We start from the raw sequence: 12,089 nt of genomic DNA, 5'->3' as shown, positions 1-12,089 counted from the left end.
TAAACAGAAGGGGGAATGAACCATGAGAGACTATGGACTCTGGGAAACAAACTGAGGGCTTCAGAGGGGAGGGGGGTGGGGGACTGGCATAGGCCAGTGATGGGTATTAAGGAGGGCACGTATTTCATGGTGCACTGGATGTTATACGCAAATAATGAATCATGGAACACTACATCAAAAGCTAAAGATATACTGTATCATGACTAACATAATAAAAAATTATAAAAAAAAAATAAAGGCGAACCCTCTTACACTGTTGGTGGGAATGCAAGTTGGTACAGCCACTTTGGAAAACAGTGTGGAGGTCTCTCAAAAAGTTAAAAATAGAGCTACCCTATGACCCAGGAATCGTACTAGTGGGTATTTACCCCAAAGATAAGACATAGTGAAGAGAAGGGCCATATGCACCCCAATGTTGATAGCAGCATTGTCCACAATAGCTAAATCATGGAAGGAGCCTAGATACCCTTCAACAGATGACTGGATTAAGAAGATGTGGTCCATATATACAATGGAATATTACTCAGCCATCAGAAAGAACGATTTCTTAACATTTGCTGCAACATGGATGGAGGAGATTATGCTAAGTGAAATAAGTCAAGCAGAGAAAGACAGTTATCATATGGTTTCACTCATTTATGGAATATAAGAAACAGCAGGAAGATCGGTAGGAGAAGGAAGGGAAGAATGAAGGGGAGGTAAGCAGAAGGGGGAATGAACCATGAGAGACTATGGACTCTGGGAAAGAAACTGAGGGCTTCAGATGGGAGGGGGGTGGTGGATGGGATAGGCCAGTGATGGGTATTAAGGAGGGTATGTATTGCAAGGACCACTGGGTGTTATACACAAACAATGAATCATGGAACACTACATCAAAAACTAATGATGTACTGTATGGTGACTAACAAAGCATAATGAAAAATTTAAAAAAATAATAATACAAAAATAATAGGGTACTTTAAGACCCCATTTACAACAATGAACAGATGATTGAAGCAGGAAATCAACAAGGAAACAGTGGTTTTGGGTCACCACCCAAATATATAAATCAATTAACATCATACAGAAAGGAAATAATTAATAATAATACAAAAATAGTAGGGTACTTTAACACCCCATTTACAGCAATGAACAGATGATTGATACAGGAAATCAACAAGGAAACAATGGCTTTGAATGACACAGTGGACCAGTTGGACTTAACAGATATATTCAGAACATTTCATCCTAACGCAGCAGAATACACATTCTTTTTGAGTGCACATGGGGTATTCACCAGGATATATCATATACTAGGTCACAAATCAGGCCTCAGCAAGTATAAATAGATGGAGATCATATCATGCATATTTTTTCACCATAATGCTATGAAGCTTGAAGTCAATCACAAGAAAAAATTTGAAAAGACTACAAATACACGGATGTTAAACAACATGCTACTAAACAATGAAACAAATCAATCAGGAAATCAAAAAAGGAAATTAAAAAATAAATGAAAAATAAAAATGACAACATTGGACAATGGCCCAAAAACTTTTGGATGCAGGAAAAGCAGTTTTAAGAGGGAAGTATATAGAAATATACCTTATCTTAATAAGCAAGAAAAATCTCAAGTAAACAGCCTAAATTTATACATAAAGAGCTAGAAAAAGAACAACAAATGAAGCCTAAAGCCAGAAGAAAGGAAATAATAAAGATGAAAGCAGACATAAGTGATATAGAAACAAACAAACATAAATAGTAGAATAGAGCAAAGAAACCAAGAGATGGTTCTTTGAAAAAGTCAATAAAATTGATAACCTCTAGCCAGATGCATCAAAGGGAAAAGAAAGGACCCAAAGAAATAAAATCACAAATGAGAGAGGAGAAATAACAACCAACACCACAGAAATACAAACAGTTATGAGATTATTATGAAAAACTATTTGCCAAGAAATTGGGCAACATGGAAGAAATGGATAAATTCCTAGAAACATGTAAACTGCCGAATCTAGGTTAAGATGGTGGAATAGTAGGAGGACCTTATGCTTCCGTCATCCCTTGAACACAGCTGGGTAAATATCAAATCATTCTTAACACCTACAAAATTGATCTGAGGACTGAGAGGACAAACAGAGAAGAAAAGGTTATTGAAAGAAGAAAGGGGAAAAAAAAAGTCCTTAACCTACAAAGGAGGACAGATCAAGTTTGCGGCAGATCTGTGCACAGAAACATGGCAGGCCAGAAGAGAGTGGCAGGATATATTCAACATGCTGAATGGGAAAAATATGCAGCCAAGAATCCTTTATACAGCAAGTCTGTCATTCATCATAGAAGGAGAATTAAAGAGTATTCCAGACAATCAAAAACCAAAGGAGTTCATAACCACTAAACCAGCCCTGCAAGAAATATTTAAGGGTAGTCTTAGAGTGGGGGAAAAGACCAAAAGCAACAAAGATTAGAAAGGAACAGAGAAAATCTCCAGAAACACCCAACTTTACAGGTAACACAGTGACACTAAATTCATATCTTTCAATAATCACTCTGAATGTAAGTGGACTAAACGCTCCAATAAAAAACATAGGGTGGGGTGCCTGGGTGGCACAGCGGTTAAGCGTCTGCCTTCGGCTCAGGGCGTGATCCCGGCATTCCGGGATCGAGTCCCACATCAGGCTCTTCCACTATGAGCCTGCTTCTTCCTCTCCCACTCCCCCTGCTTGTGTTCCCTCTCTCGCTGGCTGTCTCTATCTCTGTCGAATAAATAAATAAAATCTTTAAAAAAAAAGAAAAAAAAGACATAGGGTATCAGAATGGATAAAAAACATGACCCACCTCCATGTTGCTTAGAAGAGACTCCTTTTAGTCATAAATGCACCCACATATTGAAAGTGAGGGGATGGAGAACTGTTAATCATGCAAATTGATGTGAAAAGAAAGCCAGGGTATCAAAGGCATATCAGACGAAGTAGACTTTAAAACAAAGATTTTAAGAATAGACAAAGAAGGATGCTATATAGTCACAAAGGGGACAATCCAAAAAGAACATACAACAATTATAAAGATTTATGCAGCAAACGTGGGAGAGGCAAAACACATAAAATGGTTAATAGGAAACATAAAGGAACTAATTCATAGTAGTACGGTAATAGTAGCGGACTTTAACACTTCATTTACATAAACTGATCATCCCAACAGAAAATCAACGTGGAAACAGTTGCTTTGAATGACACACTGGACCAGATGGACTTAAGAAATGTATTCAGAACATCCTATCCTAAAACAGTGGAATACACATTCTTTTCAAGTGCACATGGAACATTCTTCAGTCTGGATCACATATTAAACCACAAAGCAAGTTTCAAGAAAAAAGATTGAGGTCATACCATGCATCTTTTCAGACCACAGTGCTATTAAACTAGGAATCAACCACAAGAAAAACACTGGAAAGAACGCAACACATGGAGGTTAAATAACATACTACTAAACAATGAATGGGAAAACCAGGAAATTAAAGATGAAATTTAAAATTACATGGAGAGAATTGAAAATGAAAATAGAGTTGTCCTATGTCTTTAGGAAGCAGGAAAAGCAATTCTAAGGGGTAGGTTTATAGCAAATACAGGTCAACCTCAAGAAGCAGAGAAAATGTTTAAACAACTTAATCTTAACCTAAAGGAGCTAGAAAAGGAATAACAAACAAAACCCTAAACTAGGAGAAGGATGAAAATAATAAGATTGCAGCAGAAATAAGTGATATAGAAAGTAAATAATAATAATAATTTTAAAAGATCAATGAAACCAGGAGCTGGTTCTTGAAAAGATCAACAAAATTGATAAGCGATTAGCCAGACTCATCAAAAAAAAAAAAAAAAGAGAGAGAGAGAATACAAATAAAATCGTCAGTGAAAGAGGAGAAAAACAACTGACATCACAGAAATACCGAAGATTGTAAGAGAATATTATATAAATTACATGCCAACAAATTGGACAGCTTCGATGAAATCCATAAATTCCTTCAAAAATATAACCAACCAAAACTGAAGGAGAAACAAACAGACCAATTACTATTAAAGAAATTGAATCAGTAATCAAAAAATTCCACAACCAAACAGCTTCACAGTGAAATTCAAACAAACATTTAAGGAAGAGTTGATACCTATTCTTAGAAAAATTTTCCAAAAATTAGAAGTGGAATGAAAACTTACAAATTCATTCTATGGGGCCAGAATTACCCTGATAATAAAACCAGATGAAGACACCACCACAACAACAACAACAAAAAAAAAAAAAAAAAAAAAAAAAAAAAAAAAAAAAAAAACTAGTGGCCAAGATCCCTGAGGAACATAAATGCAACAATTCTCAATAAAATACTAGCAAACCAAATCCAGCAATTCATTACAAAAAATCATTCAAGACCATCACATGGGTTTTATTTTTGGGAGGGTGGTTCAATATTTGCAAATCAATCAACATTATACATCCTATCAGTAAGAGCAAGGATAAAAATGATGGTCATTTCAAGAGATGCAGAAAAAGCATCTGAGAAAGTACAACATCCATTCATGACGAATACCTCAACAAAGTAGATTTAGAGGGAACATACCTCAACATAATCAGGGATGTATATGAAAAACACAGAGCTAACAGCATACTCAATGGGTCAAAAACTCACAGCTTTTCCTTTAAGGTAAGGAACAAGACAAGGATGTCCAATCTCAACACTTTTATTCAACAGAGTAATGGAAATCTTAGCCACAGCAACAGAAAACAAAAAAGAAATAAAAGGTATCCAAATTGGTAAAGAAACAGTAACACCTTCACTATTTGCAGATGATATGATATTCTATATAAAATAACCCTGAGGAGTTCACCACAAAACTACTAGAATTGATAAATGAATTCAGTAGTTTCAGGATACAAAATTATTGTGCAGAAATCTGTTACATTTCTAGACATGAATAATAAAGCAGCAGGTAGAGAAATTAAGAAAACAATATCATTTACAATTGCACCACAAATAATAAAATACCTAAGAATATAATTATCCAAAGAGGAGAAAGACCTGTACACTGAAAACAATAAAACTCTAATGAAAGAAATTGAACATGACACAAAGAAATGGAAAGACATTCCGTGCTTAGGGATTGGAAGAAAAAATACTGTTAAAATGCCCATACTACCCAAAGCAATCTACACATTTAATGCACTCCTTATCAAAATACCAGTAGCATTTTTCACATAAGTACAGCATACAATCCTAAAATTTGTATGGAATCACAAAAGAACTGGAATAACCAAAGGAAGCTTGAAATAGAAAGAAAAAAAAAAAGGGGCGCCTGGGTGGCACAGCAGTTAAGCGTCTGCCTTCGGCTCAGGGTGTGATCCCGGCATTATGGGATCGAGCCCCACATCAGGCTCCTCCGCTGTGAGCCTGCTTCTTCCTCTCCCACTCCCCCTGCTTGTGTTCCCTCTCTTGCTGGCTGTCTCTATCTCTGTCGAATAAATAAATAAAATCTTTAAAAAAAAAAAAAAAAAAAACTAGAGGTATCACAATTCCAGATTCCAAGTTATATTACAAAGCTGTAAAATCAAAGCAGTATGGCAGTGGCACAAAAGTAAAGACATAGATCAATGGAACAGAATAGAAAGCCCAGAAATAAACCCACAATTACATGATCAATTAAATGTCATATTTTATTTTTAATTTTTTAAAAGATTTTATTTATTTATTTGAAAGAGAGAGAGAGCACAGGATGGGGGGGGAAGGGCAGAGGAGAGGGAGAAGCAGACTCCCTCCTGAGCAGGGAGCCTGACATGGGGCTTGATCCCAGGATCATGACCTGACCAAAGGCAGATACTTAACCAATTCAGCTACCCAGGCATCCCAGTTGATTAATTTTTAATAAAGGAGGCAAACATATGCAATGGGAAGAAGGTAGTCCCTAACAAATGGTGTTGACAATGCTGGATAGGTGCTTGTAAAATAATGAAACTGTGCCATTCTCTTACACCATAAACCAAAATGAACTCAAAATGTATTGAGGACCTAAATATGAGACCTGAAACCATAACAATCCTAGAAGAGGACGCAGTAGTTTCTCTGACATTGGTCATAGCAGCATCCTGTATATGTCTTCTGAGGGCAAGGGAGAAAAAGGAGGCAAACTATTGGGACTATGTGGAAATAAAAAGCACAGTGAAGGAATCAACCAGCAAAGCTAAAAGTCAGCCTATTGAATGGGGGAAGGTATTTCCAAATGGCATATCTGATAAAGGGGCAATATCCAAAACATATAAAGAGATGATACTATTCAACATCAAGCTCTCCCCAAATAATCCAGTTAAAAATGGGCAGAAGAAATCAACAGATATTTCTCTACATAGAAGACATCCAGATGGCCAACAGACATGAAAAGATGATCATCACTTATCATCAGGGAAATACAAATTAAAAGCACAAAGAGATATCACCTCATACCTGTCAGAATGGCTAGAAACAAGAAAAGAAACAGCAGATTTTAGCAAGGATGTGGAGAAAAGGGAACACTCATGCACTGTTGGTGGTACAGACACCTTGGAAATCAGTGTTGAGATTTCTCAAAAAGTTAAAAATAGAACTACCTTGTGAACCAGCAGGCTAACTACTGGGGATTTATACAATTAATACATTCTACTAATTCAAAGGGATATATGCATCCCTGTGTTTATATCAGCATTATTTCCAATAGCCAAGATATGGAAGCTGCCCAGGTGTCCATCAGTCGAAGAATGGATAACGAAGAAATGGTGTATGTATATATGATGGAATATTATTCAGCCATAAAAAAATGAAATTTTCCATTTGTAAGGACATGGATAGAGCTAGATAATACGTTGCTACGCCGAATGAGTCAGTCAGAGAAAGACAAATACCATATGATTTCACTCATTTGTGGAATTTAAGAAATGAAACAAATGACAATAGGGGAATAAAAGAGAGAGACAAACCATAAATAGGCACTTAAGAGAACAAAGTGAGGGTTGCTGGAGGGGAGTTGGGCAAGGAATGGGTTAAATGGATGATGGGTATTGAGGACACTTGTGATGATCACCGGGTGTTGTAAGTGATGAATCAATAAATTCTACACCTGTAACTAATATTAAACTCCATGTTAACTAATTGGAATTTAAATAAAAATTTGAAACAAAAAGTGTGATATGTTTATATGGGAGGATGGGTGAAATAGGTGATGGGTATTAAAGAGTACACTTACCATGATGAAAAAATAATAAAAAATAAAGTGACAAAAATAAGAAATAAAAGGCATCCAGATTGGTAAGTAAGAAGTCAAACTGTCACTATTTGCAGAAGACTTGACACTATATAATGAAAACCCTAACAACTTCATCAGAAAAGTTTTAAAACCAATAAATAAGATCAGTGAATTTGCAGAATATAAAATTAATATACTATAATTATTGTATTTTTAAAGATTTATTTATTGGGGGGTGTGGATGGGGGAGAGGAGAGAATCTTAAAGCAGACTCCTTCCTGAGGGTGGAGCCTGACGTGGGGCTCAATCCCATGACCCCGAGACCATGACCTGAGCCAAAATCAAGAGTAAGATGCTTAACTGACTAAGCCACCCAGGTGCCCCTATTGTGCTTTTAGACGTTAATAATGCAGAACTAGCAGAAAGACAAATTAAGAAATAATCCCATTTACAGTTGCACCAAGAAGAAGAATATTCCTAGGAATAAATTTAACCACGGAAGTAAAAATCCTATACTCTTAAGAACTAAGATATTGATGAAAAAAATTGAAGAGAACACAAATAAATGGAATGCTACCCAATGTTCATGGATTGAAAGAATTAAAATTGTTAAAATGTTTATACTATTCAAAGCAGTCTAGAGTTTCAGTGATAGGGAACCCAGCAATAAAATCACTCATATACATTAATTTAATCTATGTTAATAGAGGCATGAATATACAATGCGGAAGTGACAGTCTCTACAACAAATGCTATTGGGAAAACTGCACAGCTACATGCATAGTAATGAAACTGGATACTATATATAAAATTAAACACAAAATGGATTAACAACCAACATGTGAGAGCTGAAACCATAAATATCTTCAAAGAAAACAGGCAGTAATATGACATCAGCCTTGGCAAAATATTTATTGATGTGTATCCCCTGGGAAGGGAAACAAAAGAAAATGTAAACTGTTGGGACTACACCAAAATAAGAAGCTTTTGCACAGCAAAGAATATTATGAACAAAACAAAATGTGAATCTATTGAATGGAAGAAGATATTTGCAAATGATATTATCTGATAAGAGATTAATATAAAAAATATATAAAGAATGTTTATAACTCAACACTAAAAAGCAACCAGATTTTTTTTTAATGGGCAAAAGATTAAATAGACATTTTTCTAAAGAAGACATACAGATGGCCAGCAGTCACATGAAACATGAAAAGTTGCTGAACACACAGATCATCATCCGGGACTTGCAAATCAGAGCCAAGATGAGAAATCACCTCACACCCATCAGAAAACCTAGAATCAAAAAGAAAAGAAATAACTGATGTTGGTGAGGATGTGGAAAAAGGGGAACCTTCATGCACTCTTAGTTGGAATGTAAATTTTTTAAAGATTTTATTTATTTATTTGAGAGAGAGAGTGAGCATGAGAGGGGGTAGAGTCAGAGGGAGAAGCAGACTCCCTGCTGAGCAGGGAGCCTGATGGGGGACTTGATCCCAGGACTCCAGGATCATGACCTGAGCTGAAGGTGGTCACTTAACCAACTGAACCACTCAGGCGCCCCAGTTGGAATGTAAATTGATCCAACCACTGTGGAAAACAATATGTAAGATACTTAAAAAATTAAAAATAGAAATACCATATTATCTGGTAATTTCAGTACAGGTTGTTGGTTCAAATAAAACAATAATACTGATTTGAAAAGATATATGCATTCCTATGTTCATCACAGTGTCATGTATGATAGCTAAGTTATATGAGCAACCTGGGCTACACGACCAATAGATGAATTATAAAGACGGGGTGTACATATATACAAGGAATATTACTAAGCCATAAAAAGAATGGCATCTTGCCATTTGAAAAAACATGGATGGACGTATAGGGTATTATGGGTAGTACAGTAATTAAGATAGACAAATGCCATAGGATTTCACTTAATGTGGAATGTAAAAAAACAAATGGACAAAAAAAGCAGATACAGACACATAAATACATAGAACAAACTGATGGTTTTCAAAGGAGATTGGCAGATGAACACGATAGCTGTAGGTGATTAAAAGGTACAGAATTGCAGTTGTAATATAAATAACTTACAGGGATAAAAAAAGTACAGCATACTAACTATAGTCAATAGTATTGTAATAACATTGCTTATTGACAGTTGGTAACTACATTTATCATGGTTAGCATTATGTAATTATACAATTGTTGAATACCTGTTGTGCACTTGAAACTAATATAATGTGTGTCAGCTATGTTTTAATAAAGGAAAATAGGGGTGTCCACGTGGCTCAGTCAGTTAAGCGTCTGCCTTTGGCTCAGGTCATGATTGCAGGGTCCTGGGATCAAGCCCTGCGTCCAGCTCTCTGCTCAGCAGAGAGCCTGCTTCTACCTCGCCCTCTGCCTACTGCTCTGCTACTTGTGCTCTCTCTCTGTCAAATAAATTAATTAAATATTTTAAAAAATAAAATAAAAAATAAAGGAAAATAAATGAAGAATTTTTAAAAAGTGAAATTTTTAAACAGAGTCAACAGGGGTGTGTACACACAGAGAAAAGGCCATCTAAGGACATAGGAAATCACCAATCACCCATCTGCAAGCCCAGGATTAGGCCTCAAAAACCTCAAACCTGCCAGAACCTTCATGTTGGACTTCTAGCCAGCCCCCATAACTATGAGAAACAAATTTCTGCTGTCTTTTTTTTTTTTGATGTGTTAAAATATGTCAAAAATAACCTCATACTGACATGGAACCAACACATCAACAGGCTGCATGAAGGAAAACAACGGATTAATAGAAAAAGGAAAATACAGCTATTAAAATTTAAAAATAAAAGGATCTAGAATGCCTTTAGAAAAGAGCAGGTGCTAGGAAGGTAAAAATAACTTAGAAATTTTCTCAGTGACCCCTATTTAACTAATACTTCAAATATAAATAATAGCAATTTTTGTTATGGATGGCTTTCTCACACATGGGTAGTATAATATAACAATGGTGAAATATTGGATATAATTTGCTAAACATTGTAGACATTTGTCTTGGGTGTCCATATGAAATTTGTATTTCATGTGCCATTCATTATTATTATTCCAAATTTTTTCCTTACTTGGACAAAAATTACATATATTTAAAGTGTACAGTCTGACATTTATATATGTTGTGAAATTATTATTACAAACATAACAGTTAGCACAACCATCACTTCACATAGTAACATTTTTTATTTTTTCATTTACTGAGAATTATATAAACTGTTTTAGAAGGTTCTAAAATATATTACTTACGTAAGTTTTCATTTAACTATTTAACGACTAGTAACTAGAGTCACAGTACACCCTACTAGACCTCTAGACTATACACAACTTATTAAAAAAAAAAAAAAACTTGGAGCCAGTGAACATCTCGCCGTTTCCGACTGCAAGCATCTAATAATCACCATTCCATGCTCTATTCTGTATGACTTGTTGAAATTACTTATAAAGGAAATTGTGCAGTATTTCCTTTTCCTGTGTGGCATATTTCAATAAAAATTTTATACTCCAAATTTATCATTTTACTGAAACTGATAGATTATTCTTTCAGAAAGTTTCATAATATTCTCATATACATATACGTTTTCGTACTATCTATCCATTGACATGTGAGATCTTTGCACAAACTGACTATGAAAAATAGAACAAAGAAATTGGAGAAAAAATATAATTTGAGACACAGATATCATTTGCAATTTATACGTACTCACACTGCTACATAACACAGTACTATTTTAACATTATGAGAAAAATCCATGATACTTTATCAATTTTTCTAACTATACCTATGGAAACCAACAGATAAGATGGGATAAGAAAACAAAAGAAGTTACCTGACATAAGATTACTCTAAACCTAATGCTTACCACAGAAGAAAACACTTTTCCATAGAAAAGACAATAATAAACCACAACGAAATACTCAGAGAACACATAAACACATGACCTCTATACCCAAAGTGCTCAAACGAAAAATTCAATTAAACTTCCAAACGAGATCAAAAATTCCATTACAAACACACATTGAAACCCCACAACAAAAAAAGTATTTCTCATAAATAATTCAGCAACTAAAAGTAAGTAAAAATATATAAATATATACTATCAGAAATGAAAAGAAACAAATGATCCTTATGTATGGATACAAAAGACATCTATAAAGGGCTGTGAACATGGAGCCTGGCCCATTTCCCAGATAGATGGGGACTCCCACACTTGAGGAGAATCAGTGGCCCTGAGCAGGGGCCCCTTGACTCCCAGATGTTTGGTGGCCTTGCCAAGCACCCTTGTGAGAGCAAGGGCTGCCTGCCTGCCTGCCTGAACAGAGTCAGTGCTTGTGTGAGTTCAGGGAGCCTCCTGGATGTAGCCCTGTGGCTGCAGGTCAGGCCAGCCATTTCTGGCCACTTTGTGGGGTCAGCCCAAGGTGGTGGTGACCGCCGCCGGCCCGATAGCGCCAGGCCTTGGGAGGAAGCGCAAAAGTGACTTGCAAGCCAGCTTGTCCAGGAGAGGTCCTATTGATGTAAACCCTCAGGCACAGTCACAGAGGCCGGTTCCTGTGTCCTTTGCCCTCTACTTCTCCCAAGAGCAGGGGCCAAGAAAAATGGGGTAGGGCAAAAGGAAGGGGTAAGGCCTGCAGGGTGTCTGGCCTCCTGGTCAGTGGTCCTTTGGCCCTGCCTATTTATTAGGTGGTCAGCTTGGGTCCCCATTGGCTGGTTTCTTTCTCTTTCTCTTGTTCTGCATTCCATGTTATGGTGTATGTGTGGTGGTGGTGGTGGTGGTGGTGGTGGTGGTGGTGGCAGTGGTGGTGTTTCCTGACACCAGTT

At 36.2% G+C, this 12,089-nt stretch overlaps 1 protein-coding gene across 1 annotated transcript in view; it reads left to right on the top strand.

Moving 5' to 3' along the window:
• Window positions 1-3,712, top strand: part of NBDY (negative regulator of P-body association) — a 64,287-nt gene extending 60,575 nt beyond the window's left edge. Inside the window, exon 3 of the mRNA XM_040631125.1 lies at window positions 3,175-3,712. The gene's annotated coding sequence lies outside the window, so the exon portion shown is untranslated. The remainder of the gene's footprint in view (window positions 1-3,174) is intronic.
• Window positions 3,713-12,089: the final 8,377 nt, after the last annotated feature.

This window comes from Ursus maritimus (genome assembly GCF_017311325.1).
Source record: "Ursus maritimus isolate PB19 chromosome X unlocalized genomic scaffold, ASM1731132v1 scaffold_X1, whole genome shotgun sequence".
Classification (NCBI taxonomy): domain Eukaryota; kingdom Metazoa; phylum Chordata; class Mammalia; order Carnivora; family Ursidae; genus Ursus; species Ursus maritimus.
This window is presented reverse-complemented; position numbering and strand designations above follow the sequence as displayed.